Genomic DNA, 18,311 nt, shown 5'->3' on the forward strand with positions numbered 1-18,311 from the left:
GCTGTCTGTGTGATTCCTGACTCACATGATATTCAAATTCGTTTCCAGAGATCGGAAACAACCCTCTGTATTACAACTATCACTATTACTATCGCTGATTCTACTACTGCTACTCGTCTCACTATTATTTCCACCACATCCCCTACTACTACTGCTATTTCTACTTCTACAACTACCATTTCCACCATTACTAACTGACCTACTATTCGCCCTACTATTGTAATATCGTTTTCTCCAGCCGTGGGACTGAAGCCGGATGGTCTATGGCGAGTCCTCGGCCTCACTTCATTTCACTCCTTTGATCTGATTACCTGGTTGGGTTTTTTCCGAGGTTTTCCCCAACCAAAAGGCAAATGCCGGGTAATCTTTTGGCGAATCCTCGGACCTCACCTCATCTCACTATATCTCGCAAAAATATTGTAAAAAATTGCAGAAAATTGTAAAAAATTGTAGAAAATCACAAAACTGTAAAACTGTGGAAATTGTAAAATATTGTAAAAATTGTAAAAATTTGTAAAAATTGTAATATTGTAAAATTTTGACTTGTTCCACATCTTAAAGCTTCATTGCTCATGTAAGATATATGGAATATAATAAATAATAAAAAAAAATACTCGTATTAGTGATTCCAAGAACATTTACGAGAAAAATTGTGGTTTTTTCTATGGTCACAGTTCATTCGGCTACACGACATAGATCTTGACGTCCTGTTTTATTAATTAAAATTGTTTAAGATTACATTATCTGTTATTTTTAATATAAACATTGTTAGTTTAGCTGTTACAGAGAAAACATTTTATACGAAGCTCTTTTCCCGGTCTCCAGACGCAATAAAACTGATGATTTGTGTGATTGTTTTCCATTATAAATCTAAAATGTTTATAATTGTAATTTACGTACCACATGGACTATCATTATTTTTATTTAAATATTTTTAAAGTCACTTTTGTGCTAATCTATTGCTGGCTATACCCTTTCAGTTAGCATCAATATTAATTAGGTATAAATGTAATACTTTGTTATTAAGGATGACTTCTTATATTTCCCGTTATTGAATAGTGCAGCGGTTAGAATACTGTTTGCAAATACGAAATTGGGTTCGAAGAGTTCATTGCATAAACAACAATGAGAATAATGCACTCTGGGTTGTTCCCACGTCTCATGGTGCGCGTGGCATTAATGCACATCCTAAAATATTTTACACTAACCTTTAATACTGCCATGCTGAACGCATGTAAGATATATATCAATACCATATCTACAGCAATACACAATGTTGTACATAGCTTTTTCTCGTTTTTACCCACTTATTTTAGCCTTATCTTAATATATAAAATTGAATGTATGTATGTATGTATGTATGTATGTATGTATGTATGTATATGTGTATGTTCTCTATACAAATCTACACGCTTTGACCGATATGTGCCAAAGTTTTCACATTTAACCTTCATAACCAGGAGAAGAACATAGGCTACATTAAAATTGTGCAAATGGAAGTTAAATTAATTAAATATATAAAAAATAAAAATAAATAGATCAAATATTCATGTATTATATTAAAATGCAAAATCTTCTACAGTCAATTGTTCTTTATTATTGTCTGTTGTATTCAACATAGACTTTCACGAGGCCTTGGAAATTTTAACACGAAATTAAATTACATTGTTGTTACACATCATGAAGGCTAAAACTAGATAATTCATGCAATAAGTATCTTTACGCAGTCCAGGACCGTATTATGAATTCCTCGATGCAGTTTTGTAGATAGTGAGCAGACTGTTTTATCCAATTCAATTCTAGAATTCTTTCAAACTACAAGGATTGCTACCACATAATTTACTTAATATTGAATAACCATAGTAGACCTGCTATTGCGAAATATTGACTCACCAAAATTATGCACTAACAAGAATTTGTGTCAAAAACTCATGCGAAACGTAATATGAGTGGCAATATTAACTGGAAAAACGAAAGAAGATGATGTTTTTATCCCACGTATTGCTATTATAGCCATTCGATTTTAAGCAATTATTATAAGTTATAGTAATATTTGTGATAATATTACAATATTATAATATTGCAATAATAATATAGAGCCTATTTTACTGTTACTGTTAACCCGTCTCTTATTAATAAGTTATGGTCACTAATGACTTGGCCGTTTATAGAAAAATATGATTTTCTGTTGTGGTAGTGTTCTACATTGCCTTCTCCAGGAGAGTGAATTCTGATGAGTATAGTCTCCGTTACTGCAAAACACCCTGAAATCCATGTATTTGATAGAATCCATCCGTTACAGATTGTAGTTTGGCCTTGAAGGAAATTAAATATATTGTGTGCAGAAAGGCTTAATAATGCATAATGCCGTGGTACGATAAATATTATCATCAATCACAATGTTAAATATCTTAAATATCCCTGTAGCATAAGGTCTTAATGTTGTTAAAACTCTATTCATAGGTGAGATGGAATTATTTCGATTAGTCAGTTTCTTTGGATATTAGTGGCACTTTCTTTAATATTCGTCACTAGGGAGGAGAAAACATAAGTAAATATGGTTCGTTTTGGTTTTATATAGTTCCCTTGACGAGGTCTCCGGTAAGTCTAACAAACAGTTTATTTAGAAATAGACCAAAATTTAAAATCCGGGCAATTTAAGCTAGTAATAATAATAATAATAATAATAATAATAATAATAATAATAATAATAATGATTTATTTAACCTGGAAGAGTTAAGGCCATACGGCCTTCTCTAACACTCAACCAGGAGTAAAAACTGCGTTACAAAAACACTACAAATTTACAAAGTACACACACAATTGAATAAGGTAATAATAATAAAATGTAAACAACAAGTAAAAAGAAATCAGACATAATATATAACATAGAGAATGAAAGAAAAAAGCATAATAAAATGTGAACAGCAGGTAAAAAATAAATGAGGCATACAAAGTATAAAAAATAAGACAATTATTGGTAATAATAATAATAATAATAATAATAATAATAATAATAATAATAAATAAGAATAGTAATAATAATGATAATAATAATAATAATAATAATAATGATAATAATAATAATAATAAAATAATAACAGGCCTAATAGTAATAATACTAATAGTAGTAATAAAATAGTGCAGTACAAAGCATACAATGAATACAATATTTTTAAGTATACACAGTGAGGAAAATTATTTTTATATATAGCTCAACTTATCACATTAGAGATATACCATTATCGGAAAATATGAAAACAAAAATATAAAATAAGTTAAATATCACTAGAACATAAAAAATGTGAATACATGGAAACATGCAATACAACACTTGTCATAATAGTAAGTTAGTTTGGCAACTCGTCATAAGATAATTTTCTAACTTGGATTTGAAAGATTTCAATGTTCGGCAGCCCTTGACTTCAGGCGGCAGAGAGTTCCAGTGACGAGAGGTAGCAACAGTGAAAGATGAGTAATACAGAGATGATGTGTGAAGTGGAATTTCTAGCGTGTTTTCGCGTTGTGATCGAGTATTATTATTATGATAGCGAGAGAGAGTATGAAAACGAGCGAATAAATAATAGGGGGATAGTGTGCATAATTCGATATAGGAGAGAAAGTGAGTGCAGATTTCTCCTCTCAGTGCAGATTATGATTAGATATTTGGGCCAGTAATTCACTTCCACCCAACCGCGTCTTCTTAAATGTATTTTCATATTTTCATTTTGAATTAACAATAATGAGATTCTCACATTCCTTCATTGTTAAATCTCTGTCGTAGTAAACATCTGTGTGTGTATTCTCCAAGAAAAGGGCAATAAATATTAATAATGTCAGACAGTGTCACTCTATTGTATAAAATGTGCAGCGCTTCCGGTTATGTCTGTAACCTTCAAATCTGACGTTCTATTCTCTGTAGTAACTGCAAGAATGATGTTTCATCTTATTTTTTTTTTTTCATTTATTTACTTTATTCCATAGATCTTACATGAGCAATGAAGCTTTAAGATGTGGAACATGTCAACATTTTACAATATTACAATTACAATTTTTACAAATTTTTATAGTTTTACAATTTAGTAATTTTCTACAATTTTTACAATTTTGTACAATTTTTTTACATTTTTCTACATTTTTTTACATTTTTTTTTTTTTTACTATTTACTATTTCGTTTATATGACGTCATTCCATTTTCGGCCAATGAAGTGTGATGAAATTTTTAATTCAAACCAATCACAGTCATACATCGCGATATTATAATATTATATATTATTTGCAGATGACATAAGTATAGTAATTACAGCCAATAACTCCAACACTTTCCAATCTTCAACAGAGAAAATTCTCTTCAAAATATGTGACTGGTTCTCAGTCAATAAATTGGTATTAAATTGTAACAAAACTAACATAATTCAATTTAAATCCTGCCCAAATTCAACCTCGCAAATTTCTAGCGCAATAATTAATAATATATCTCTATTATAAACAACAACAACCAAATTTATGGCTTAAAAATCGATAATGTGTTAAATTGGAAAAATGATATTAAAGAAATTACCCCGAAACTAAATTCAACTTGTTTTGCTATTAGATCTATGCAAAAGATAGTAAATATCAATACCTTAAAAACAATATACTTTGCATACTTCCACTCGATAATGTGTTTTGGAATAATATTCTGGGGAAATTCCACAGAAAGTAACAGTATATTCCTACTACAAAAAAGAGTAATTAGAATAATAGTAGGTGCCAAATCTAGGGAATCGTGTAAGACTATTTTCAAAAAACTACAAATAATGCCCATGGCTTGTCAGTATATCTTTTCATTAATAATCTTCCTCGTATGTAATCGTGAAAACTTTGTAACTAATTTAACAGTTCATAGCATAAATACACGTCAAAAAATTACTTTCATACTACATCGGCAAGTCTATCGTGCTATCAAAAAGGAGTGCGTTATATGGCAGTAAACATTTTTAATAGCCTCCCTATCGATATAAAAAAAAATGAAACTCAAAACATAAGATTATTTAGGGCCAAATTAAAGAAGTAGCTAATTTCTCACGCCTTCTATTCTGTAGGTGAATTCATGATATTCAATAACGCTTAATAATGGAATTAATACTAAAACTTTGTGTTGTACTAGTAGACTATATTGTAAATCTCGCATGTACAGGGACATCATTTTATTTTTACTTCAATTTTTATTGTAACTGAGGTTTTGAATGTACTTCACTCCCACCCCCTCTACTAGTAAACTTCCAACCGTTCTTCACACAGAACCAAGCGTATACAGTCAAAGTCGCCTTACGGTCATAGTAAACACAAACAGTACTGAGTTAGTGAGTACAGTACGTTTCAGAAATATGTTCGCTTTCAATATTGAATCATATTCTCGCACAGGTACTGTCGTCCGTTTGCCTATCTCGCACCCCGGTTTCTCCCACCCACTTCTGCCCGTCCCTTTGTGGCTGGGCTGTCTTAGCTCTTTTCTGAAAACATTAATTTCTGTTAGGAATTGGACATCTACGTAATATTATACAACTGTTTAAAATAACTTAAATAAAAAGGCCTCGTTAAGTAATTAACTGTCACGTGATTTCCCTCCTTTCTACGACCCTGCGACAAAACCACTTGAACGGACAATAAATAGCATGTCTGAATAATTTTATCTTTTCGGATCGGGCAGAAGTGAAGATTGAATTTACAGTACGTAAGGTACTCTTTTATAGAGTACGTACAGAATTATTTCAACATGAGTTACTAGTACGAAAGACGAAACTGGTAATTGGAATTAGATGGAATAGTCTATAGTGCGATAATATGCACAAAAGAACTGAAACCTGTATAGAAATGAACGGCCATCATTTTCAAAAATGTGTTTAAATATCCATATTATGATTATTTTTCAATTATTTAACTTCTTTCTCTATATTGTACGTTAATGTGCTGTAGACAGTATAATATACACTGCATAATGAATACGTCCGAATGGACAGCTCAGTTCGAGAGTAAAAACGCTTATTGTTAATACAGTACTGTATTTTTGTACTGAAAATTATCAAACTCAAAATCACGATATTTCCTAGTTTACGTAAATGGATGAACTACTTTTCATCCCTCCTATACCTAATAAAGTGATTTGTTTGTATCTTACGCCAGTATCATCGAACTCTAGTCGTGGAAGGGGTTAGGAAACGGCGTTTCCGGTTCACAACCTTTAAGCCAAAGATATAAGCAGGTTAATATTAGAAATGTTAGTAAAAATAAAACGATATCCCTGTATAAGTATAGAGACTGTGACTATAAATTAAGACTTTATAATAGTATTAAGTTTTTTGACTTGTTCCATATTCTAGCTGTAAAGCAATGTATGAATACCATGGAATGTTAATAAATACAATACAATAATTTCTGCAGCTCGATTTATCACTATAAATTTATCGCATGGTCGTTCTTTTGTTTAGTCAGTGTTTCCACGTAAATCGATGAGCATGAATCCATTGTACTAAATAAAGTGCGAAATCATACTTCCACATCTACATCTTCATTTTCTAATTCCATGTCCATTGTATCTAAAGAAAATGATACTCCTTCATATCTGTTGTTTATTTAATGAATGCATTAATTAGGTTATTTATAATTATAATATAGAATGTTTAAATTAAATTACGATTTCAGCAGGTAATGAAAACTTATTTCTGTTATAATAACAAGAGAAAAGCGCAGTACATTTTTTTTTCAAACTTATTTACAATTTACATTTGAATTGAATACATATGAATGGATACCTGAAATGAGCATAATGCTCGTGCTCGGGTACAGTCCAGTAGTCTACATAAATTTTACAGGGATCAAATAACAATGCTGATGATTTAAATAATAATAATAATAATAATAATAATAATAATAATAATAGAATGATCGTGACAGAAATGATACAAAGATTGTAATAAAAATAATCCATTAATAATAATAACAATAACAATAATAATAATAATAATAATAATAATAATAATAATAATAATAATAATAAGTGATAAAACAAAAATATTTACAATAATAAAATAAATACTAAGACGGATAAAATAAAATATAAAACCACTAGCGAGAGTTAACACAACTTAAATAAGCATATAATAACCGGAAAAAATGCCAAACTCTAAAATCAACAGAAAAGTTCGTTGTATCGCAGACGACAGCAACCGCCGTATTGACATTGTGTTGTGCATTAATGGTAGTAGGGGGGAGCCGAAAGTCTACGTAACTGCCGTTCTCTTCCAATCTTCTCGTAAAATCATGGGAAGTTAATGCTGAAAAAATAAAATGTCTACGAGTGAAACTGTTCATTATACCAGGATAAATACAAATAATACTGAAATATATTAATCGAGTTTCAGTTATAGATCTCTCCTTTTGTCCAAAAGGTATCATATCAAAATATTTTATGAATGGCGGGGGAAATATAAATTTCAATAACTTTCTAATGACAAGAGTTAGTGACAAGTACAATCAAGTGTATCTGAGGCGATGCTAAGGAATCATTTATTGGAGATATACACTGTTATTAATTAAGAAAATGATATATTTATATTTATTACAATGTTTTATCTTATAGGGTACATGCATCAGATAAATACAATAAAAATTCGTACCATATAATGCTAGTAACACTTAAAAAAATTATAATAAAATTTATCAAATATCATACAAACATTTTCACTTTATTTTTAAACTTGAGAATGTGTAAATTGCTTAGGTCTGGATTATTTTTCAATACTGAATTGTATAGTCTTGGTCCATAATTCCTACTGTGTCTTAACCCAGCTGTAGTGTGGCATTTATGTTCTGCCAAAAGAATGTTCAATGAGAGCAAATTTTCATCTAACCATTTCTTAATTATATTTATACCTCTATTAGCATATAGGTAGGCATCATTCCAATTCGATCCATTAAAAATTACGGCTGTATCATCGGCATATGTAAATATATCTCCAGATGTGTTTCCTATATCAATGTTTAGCAAGTGATTGATGTATATTAAAAATAGTAGTGGGCCTAAAACTGTACCTTGTGGCACACTTATATTTATATTACGAATTTCACTGTGTTGTTCGTTTAATTAACATTTTAAAACCAGTATTTCGCTTTTATCAATTAACATTAGCCTACTGAATAACCTTCAATTTCTTCATTGCAGTAATCGTTATTCATCTATTTGGACTTCACAATGTCTTAATAGGTTACGTATTCATAAATATACAATTATTAACATTCTGTGAGCGAATTTTAGGGGTATGTAAAAAGAGAATCGAACTTTCTCTTAAATAAAGCGCAGTTCTACGATATAAAAATGCTGGTTTTAGGACACGGCTTACAATCCTTCTTTATAGCTTTACTTGTGTAACAGACATAACGTGTTGCAAGAAATAGTGGCCATAAAAACAAGCAATATTCCAGGAAACACCAAAATTAATTGGACTTAAAAAGGTCGAGTAGAGTTTGTTTTGAAAAAGTCACTGTAACCGCAAAGACCTACGATTTATTTAATGGTACTTTGTTAAGTTCCCTTGTCATATATAGCCAGTAATGTGAATGGAAGAAGACACGATTTTTTAAGGAGTTTGATCTGTGTTTCTGCAAAATATACGTCATCTCTTTCAGTACAAACAAGAAATAGGTAAATGTAATCCTGTCGCACTCGAAGTATTTAATTATCATCGTCCAATCTTTCACCATCATGATTATCAACAGTATCTTCATTATCAGCACAAGTGAATGATAAAATAAAACCTTTTTGGTATATTAAATATTTAAATTGTAGAATTTGTATTTAAATAATAGTATATCTTTGTGTAAAATTATGAAGTGTGCAATGTAAGGGTTTAAATGATTACTTGTATGTACTTTGTGAACTATAATATAATAAATATCACATCACATCACATATCAAATCACATATCACATCACATCACATCACATATCACATCACATCACATATCACATCACATCACATATCATATCATATCACATCACATATCACATCACATATCATATATCATATCCGGGGTTTTCCCTCAACCCAATACGAGCAAATGCTGGGTAACTTTCGGTGCTGGACCCCGGACTCATTTCACCGTCATTATCACCTTCATTTCATTCAGACGCTAAATAACCTAGATACAGCGTCGTAAAATAACCCAATAAAATAAAAATATATCATATCATATCATAATCATATATCATATCACATCATATCATATCATATCATATCATATCATATCACATATCATATCATATCACATATCTTCATTATCAGCAATACTAGCGATATAACCAATAAGTTTTTTTTTTTTACTTTCTCTATGAGGCCGGGAGAGGGAACATCTCTATGCACCGCGACCTGAGGTCTATTGTGCGCCCCTGGGATGAGTTGTAGCTCAACGACCACACCCACGCCGAACCGATCTAACCCCCATCACTCTAACGATCAGTCCCGCCATCCCTCTAAGTCCGTATACCATTCCACCCAACAGCCCCCCACATTCCCCCCTCAAACGGTCTGAGGTGTACGCCATCCTCCCGTCTAGCCAACAGTCTGAGGTGTAGGCCACGAGGGAAGTAACCAATAGGTTACTATCACCATATTCTACACCAGCTTCATCGCCAATGTCAATATCATTATCAAATCTATTTCCGTCACAAACATCAACTTCACCACCACTATCACCATCCAGGCTTAATGGCGTTCTCCAGGTGTAACGGACGTGATTGTACTACGATACTGTGCCAGGCTTGGGTACAATTCTTCTTGGACAGATTATCTGTTTTTTTCCGAAGTTTTCCACAACTGTAATGCAAATGTAAGGTAATCTCATTGCGAATCTTCCGACTCATCTATCTAAAAAATATGATCTCGCTGTCACCAATTCCATCGACTGTGAAGTAGAAGATTGCCAGCCCAGGCCGTTCAACTTGAAGGAACATTAGAGAATTTGGAAGGGAAGCCACATGAGGGGGGAATATCGAAAGCACCCGCTAGGTATTCTTATAAGGCAGGATGTTAGGGAGGCTGACGTAGACTGCCAGTTCGGAAAACATGAATGAATTAATGAAGGAGGAAATGGGAGAAAAAACATTTTAAAGGTAAACGAAAACGCATCTTTGGCTTTGCAAGGGAAATTGCGGCTGAGAAGAAGAGTGCAGGCTACGTGAGCTCCAAGCCTATTGGCCACTTGCCTCACTTCGATTTCCCTACGTTCCATCGGAGAACATTAGAGAATTCTGAAGAGAAAGACTAAATACTCCCTCCATCTTTTCTGATTAATATATTTTTTTTTTTGGGGTTAGCATATAATTTACTACTTTTCATATATTTCCAAACTTCATATTATTATTATTATTATTATTATTATTATTATTATTAACTTATTATTATTATTATTATTATTATTAATCCAATTATTTATATCTTTTTATTCATTTGAAAGGAAATCTTGTTTTTTGTTTTGTATTAAAACTTTATATTATTTTCTTTTGTTTAAATAACCCTATTTATCTTTTTTTTTTCACAAGTTAAATTTTTTAAATAACACATTTCTTTCATCTTTACATTTGTCATCGTATCATGTTTTTACTTTTGAATACAAATTTTTGGTTTCGTATCTTATCATGTCAATGGCGTCGCTTTTAACAATTGTATATAGTAACTCAACGGCATCATTATTATTATTATTATTATTATTATTATTATTATTATTATACAAATTCATGCACACAAGATCCTTCGCACGAGCCCGTACGGCTATTCGTGCTATAACTATGCACTGTTTCAATCTTCAAATAAAACAAAAAGAATACTACTAATAATAAAATAGTAAAACAACAGCTATTATTATTACTACCGTTATCATTAATTACCACAATTACAACTAATCTAACTTCATACCAAATTTCACAAAAATAATAAAAATAAAATAAATGTAGGATATGAAAAAAGAAACACACAGTGAAACATATATGTTAATCAATTCAATCCAATTACTTATTGAAACTGGAATAAATAATAAAATAATAAATATAAAGGTAATACATAAAATGCATATACACACGGAATAAAAAAAAAACAAAAAAATACAATAAACACAAAAAGAACATTATCCCCTAATTACTTCATTCGCTAGTGTTAATTACTGCAATATCTCCTTGCTCTCTCCGAAATTTATAACTTCTACATCCTTCAAATATCCAGAATTTATATCTATTTACCTTTAATTCAGACTTTTTAGGAAGCCGTGTTTCCACGAGCAATATGTCGTTATAACCTAATAAATTTATTAATTTATTATTTTCAATTTTATTTTTTAATCCTTGTACATTATTAAACAATATTTTCAACAGATGACTAAGAGAAAGACTAAAAAGGACGTCACATAATCTCTACCACATGAGGGAGGGAGTAGCAAGAGGTCAAGATCTGCGAATATGTTAAAAGCCTACATATCGAGTGGAATACTGCAGTCCCCACAAGAGAAGGGATCCAAGCTCTTGCACTGTACAATATGAGTGGCACTCGACTAAACTCATCCCAAAGCACCGAAGGCAAGACGTGAAAGTCAAGGCTCCGATTTCGAAGGCTTTGATTTGAAAAAAATGACAAAATTTGTGGGCAGGAGGAGATGTGGGTCCGGTACGCCAAAGCACATTAAATAGAGAATGGAGCGAGACGAACAGCGTCGAAAACCACGAGACAAAAAGTTAATCATACCCCTTTCGTTTTCTTGGTTTCATGACTGACGTCAGAGATTTTACAAACACTTTTTTTTTGTGAAAACATTACAATTTTTTCCCCTTTCTAGGTCGAATATAGACATTTTACGTCATAATGTTGGGTAAGTAGCGCGTGGTCCAGGTTTAAATTACATTCAGATATAAAAGAAATTCATCCATTCATACTTATCTGCCCAAGCTCAAGTCATATATATATCGTCCATCATCTTCTGCCCCGAACTTTTCACCATTCATTCCAGTGCATCCTTCAGTATGCAGTTTCTTCTCAATTCCTTTTCTTTTTCTGATTAGTTTCAGCATCATTCTTTCTGCATCCACTCTTTCTAGCACAGCTTCATTTCTTATTCTGTGTGTCCATTCCACACGCTCCATTCTTCTCCATATCCACATTTCGATTGCTTCTAGTCGCTTCTCTTCACTTCATCGTAATATCCATGTTTTTACTCCCATAGAATGCCGCACTCCGCACAAAACACTTCACTAGTCTCTTCCTCAGTTATTTTTCCAGAGATCCGCAGAATATGTTCTTCTTTCAATTAAAAATTTCCTTGGCCATTGTTATCCTCCTTGTGACTTCCTGGCAGCAGCTCATGTTACACACCAAGTATAACCAAAACCACCGTTTCTAGCGTATGAAATAAGTAATGGGATAATTGAGAGCGAGTATCATATCTTTGCCAGAGTCAGTGGACGTGAAAGCTGATAACTACTGTGATTGGCAGATTGTTGACGTCATATCTGTTTAGGAGGTGGTACCACTCTTAGTCGAAGTGGCAACATGCCACTGACTGGACAGTGCACTCAAGGATACACCCCAGAAACGCAAATTGCAAGTGTCTTGCCTTTGACGCAGTCAGTGTTTGATGGTACCGTTCTCAGCTGCACTGGCACCAAGTGCTCACTGACTGGCTTTTTACTCAAAAGCACGCGCCAGAAACGTTGGCACTGGCTATATTTGAAGCTCTCTACCGTTTTATTTAAAATTCGCACGTTTACCTTTTCTAGTTTTCTTCCGAACACCACGGTCTTCGTCTTGATCACATACTGCTCACAGATATGATTTAGCTCCAGTAGCATATTCCTTAGTATCGTCTCCTCTTCTGCTAAAAAGTTTATTTAGCCTTATTTGGCGCTGGTGTGAACGTTGTGAGCCAGACTGTGGGAATCCAAGAGACAAATTCCTGACGAAGGAGCGAAGTTCACGCAGCAGGCAGGTTGTATGTCTGTAATGATTTCTTAAATTTACAGATAACAGCGCGTTATCTGGTGTAAAGAGTCTAATCACAAACGACATTTAATACAAAGAAGCAAGCGGCTTCGAGAGAGAAAGTGGAACAGGAAGGGTAGAGACAAGTAAAATCAGATGGCTGAAGAAGAATACATCTGAAGGAGAAAATAGAGACAAAAAATAGATAGATAAAGAAGGAGAGGAAAGATAGAGAAAGATTTAAACAAAAAAATGAGAGAATTATAATGAGCAGAGAACGGAAAAAGAAGAAAGCATAAAAAAGAGAATACAAGATAATAGTACATTATGCAACGAGCCTATAATGAAGGCAATTAAGAAGCGAGTATGGATATTTATGAAACGAGCACAAGCGAGTTTCATAATTTTCATACGAGCTTCTTAATTACCATTATAGGCGAGTTTCATACGACTTTTTATGCTCGACCATATTTCTAACTTGATATTATTAATTTTCTTTGTATCTGACCTTGGCCAATGTCCCGTATGTTGTGAGATGTGCGCAGACGCGAAAGTATTGATTTTTTCCGAGGAACAGATGTTCACATTGACCTTGCTAGGCCATAAGAACCTACAGAGATAACATTAAAATTAAATTAGACATTGAAAAACGAGATGACAAATTGAATTTATTTGAATATTATTTACAATTAACGCTAATTATTATAGTAACAGAACATAACCTTCTGCGACAGTATTGGATTTCCAGCCTCCGTGACTTTTCGCTAATTCTCTTTCGATTGGATATCCGAGAATAATCGATATTTGCGGTTTTATAACGGTAGAAAGCTGACCTGTCATTGGCTGAACAGTTGTAACCTGAGTCGTCATTGGCTGAAAGACCTGACCTTTAATGAGTAGGTGTACTTTAATGACATAATTAAAGGTCTGCTACCAGGTGTATAATTACTACATTTCGGCATGGTCGAGCATAAAATAAATAAAAGGCGAAAAATATAGCCTATATAAAAATTGATATAAGAAAGGACTGAATAAATAAGACAAAAATAGACAGTGAAAAAAAAGGGAAGAATTAAAGAACATCAGGATAACGTAAAGCAAAAAGAGTTACATAATGCAAAATTGTACACAGGATTAAAAGAAATCCCAACGATTGCGTGAAATGTCTACACTCTAACTAAAGCTATAAAATGCAAATGTACTTTCTTGAACACTGCAGTGTACCTTATTTGATATTGAATGCACAAACATAACCCGATACAACCAATATTTCCATGTCTATTGTGTGGAAAATCTCGAGGCAAATTGAAAAGGAAACGGAGCAAGACGGAATGCGTGGAAAACTACGAGGCTCGATGTTCATCTTGCAGTTTGGTTTCTATTGCACCCCACCAGTCACCTTTTATACAGGGTGTTTCAAAAATACGGGGCATAATTTCAGGTATGTATTTCCCACATGTAGACAATCAAAATAGTTCATTACAACATGTGTCCGGAAATGCTTTATTTCCGAGTTATGGCCTTCACAACATTGAAATTCACCGGAACGTTTTTCTTTCCGCAGGTCGTTACCGTCAAAGGAGACATTAAGAGGGTACTCTGACAGTTCATTCCGAGGCGAAGGTTACATTCAGTGTTATGTAGGTACTTGGATCGAAGGTTTCCTGATCGATGGATAGGTAGAGGTGGCCCAATTGCTTGGCCTCCACGCTCACCTGATCTGAACCCTCTCGATTTCTACTTGTGGGGCCATTTAAAATCATTGGTTTATTCGTCTCCGGTGCCTGATTTGGAATTCCTTCGGAATCGAATTGTGGCATGTTCTGAGGACATACGCAATACTCCTGGAGTTTGGGATCGTGTTCGCAGGTGAATAAGACATCGATGTGAGGTCTGTATTGAAGCAGGAGGTGGACATTTTGAACATCTTCTGTAATGACAACGACCTGCGGAAAGAAAAATGTTCCGGTGAATTTCAATGTTGCGAAGGCCATAACTCGGAAATGAAGCATTTCCGGACACATGTTGTAATGAACTATTTTGATTGTCTACATATGGGAAGTACATACCTGAAATTATGCCCCGTATTTTTGAAACACCTTGTATTATTATGATGTACCCAAGTACATATGATATTTCCGTGCAGGAATTCTGCGTTATCATAGGATGAAGGATGGATAGAAGACATAAATGCTTAAGCAATCACTTTGTGATTCAAGAAGGAACTCACCCCTTCGGATCCCGGTCATTTAGTCACTCGTAATGAGTGCACCTATGTACATAGTGCGCTGGACATTGTACCGCTGTCACTTATTCTGTGATACAGTATATGAGGGTAGGCCACCAAAGGGAAACTGAGAGGTAGAACTTAAACTGAAAGGATTCGAGCCGGCATCAGACCTGAAATCCGGTCTGGCTTAGTGGATACAGCGTCAGCACGTAGAGCTGAAAACCCGGGCTAAAATCCCGGTACCGGAGAGAATTTTTTTTCTGTTCTATCCATCCTTCATTATAAAGCTTTTATGTCAAAACGTTACAATCTTTCTTTTTTCAGCTTAAACGTAGATGCTTCGCGTCAAAAGAAAGAGTAGAAATAGAAAAAGGAGAGAATGATACAAAGGAAGAAGAATGACATAATGAAAACAATATCGAGCTAGAATGAAAAAGAAAGGAAAAAGTATGACATAAAGATTGTTAGAAGGAAATATATATGGCGATAGAATGAAATAAAATAAAAGAGTGCTTGCAATTTATACAGAATTCCATAATTTTTTACAAATAATAATAATAATAATAATAAACATTAGTAGTATCAGTAATAGAAATTATTTTATTGCGATGTAACGTAGGAAGTCGTACCTTTCTGATTTCCAAACTGTTGAAACAGAAATCTGGGCGGATGTTTAATAACTTGATAAGTATATAGGCCGGCATTGCATTATTTCCTACACAAGGAGGAGGGAGATGGAATGTCTCATAGTGCTTTGCCTGGTACTGTTCCTGAAGATCACATCTGCTTGACATCGTTTTCCCATTTCAGAATTTTGCTCCACAAAAGACACATTTGGTTGGTAATTATTCATGCAGATAGCTTATCTGAGATAATTATGATAAACAGAGATACGAGAGCGAAGTAGACAATGCAGAGGTTTCGAAAAGTCACTACATACGAATTGCACATACTGGACATCCTGTTTTTGTGCTTCTTCTTCTTCTGAAACGTTCTCGGAACAAGTTTTTGCACAGATGCAACGTCTGTTAAAATCTAAACAAATTATAGTACGAGTTTCCATGAGGCAACGAGGCGTTATATAAAGGACTGTTAATAAGCTCATGTCGAAATCTCCCCTCAAATTGCACATCTTCACAACATACATACATACATATATACAAGCCACCGGCGTGGCTCTGTCGGTTAAGGAGCTTGCCTGCCGGTCTAAAGTTGCGTCCGGGCGCGGGTTCGATCCCCGCTTGGGCTGATCACCTGGTTGGGTTTTTTCCGAGGTTTTCCCCAACCGTAATGTGAATGCAAGGTAATCTATGGCGAATGCTCGGCCTCATCTCGCCAAATATCATCTCGCTATCACCAATCTCATCGACGCTAAATAACGTAGTAGTTGATACAGCGTCAGTTAAATAACCAACTAAAATAAAATACATACATACATGATGGGCACTGAAAGCAGTAACATGAGCTGCTGCCAGGAAGTTAAAAGGAGAATAGCAATGGCAAAGGAAGTTTTTAATAGAAAAAGGAGCATCTTCTCGAAAAAGAACTAAGTAAGAGACTGGCGAAGTGCTTTGTATGGAGTGTGGCATTATATGAGGTACAAACATGGACATTACGAAGTGAAGTGAAGCGAATTGAAGCATTTGAAATGTAGATATGTTGAAGAATGCAACGTGTGAAGTGGACAGAGAGAATAATAAGAGAAGCTGTGTTGGAAAGAGTGTGTTAAGAAAGAACGATGCTGAAGCTGATCAGGAAGAGGTAGGCTAATTCCAGAAACATCCGTCGGCATAGATATATCAAATGTGTACTAAGAAATGTATATTTTAGCCAATTACACTTTGAATTCAAATCTAAATAAACGAATGTACTATGTGTTTGCATAGCATCAAGTGTATATTTTTGACAATTTTTAATCAGAATGGATATTTGAACAAATGATTGTAATATGGGTTTCATGATAAGAAGTATTCCTATATTTGTATCAATTATAGTCCGAATTGAAATCTGAGAAATTCTTTTCCCATTCCTAATCCTCGTAAGTATATTGTTATTATATTGATTGTAAGGAAGAAAGTCTATTTTTCGTTACTTCTTTGGTTTCTATAGGCAACGGGAGGTCAGTCATTTACTTACTTCCCTACGAGGGGAAGTAAAAAGAAATCTCAAGGTACATTCATTCATTCATTCATTCTTCTGCCGACGACTTAAATTTATAGAAACAATTGCAATTGTCACATCTATTAATATTGGTTGCAACATTTACATGAATATTATTATTTGATATGTAATATTATCCTAAAAAAAGAGTTGTCTTTAACATAGAATATTTACACCGCAAACTAGCTGGTGAGTTTACTATTTCCGACTTTTCAAAGAAATATACTAACAAAAAGGTTTCATAATCGTCTCCTTAACATCACACCATTCCTTAAACATCTTGTACGAAAGTTCATATCGTTTATTTTATTTCTGCGGCAGTAGAAACTCACAAGCAGCCCTTGATGTTTCTTCAACATCAACTGAAACAATTTTTAATAACTACAATACAATTTTCAAAAATTCCTGCCACACTTCTCTATGTGTAAACAGTTTTACAGCTTCAATAGCAACAAACAATGTAATAAAACAAAAAAATACAGAAACGCGTTCACTAATATTAACACATATGTAAATACAAACCACAAGTCTATATAGAACAGGAGGGGTAACATTAGTAGCAAAAGAACTAGCTAGATATAGAATAGACTTTGTGGAAGATCAGGAGGTGAGGTTAGATGGGAACGGCATAACACAAATACGATATTACTCGTTGTATTATGGCGAAGGAAACGATAATCACCACTTAGGAACAGGATTCTTTATCCATAAAAGAATAAAATCACCTGTAATAAAGGTCGAATTTATCAGTGATAGGTTATCGTATTTAGTACTTAAGGGTAGATGGTGCGATATCGTAGTTATAAATGCTCACGCTCCTACAGAAGAGAAAGACGACCATATAAAGGATAGCTTTTATGAGGAATTGGAACAGACTTTTGATCAGTTACCTAGATATCACATGAAAATTTTATTGGGGG

This window comes from Periplaneta americana, chromosome 3 (assembly GCF_040183065.1).
Source record: "Periplaneta americana isolate PAMFEO1 chromosome 3, P.americana_PAMFEO1_priV1, whole genome shotgun sequence".
Lineage (NCBI taxonomy): Eukaryota > Metazoa > Arthropoda > Insecta > Blattodea > Blattidae > Periplaneta > Periplaneta americana.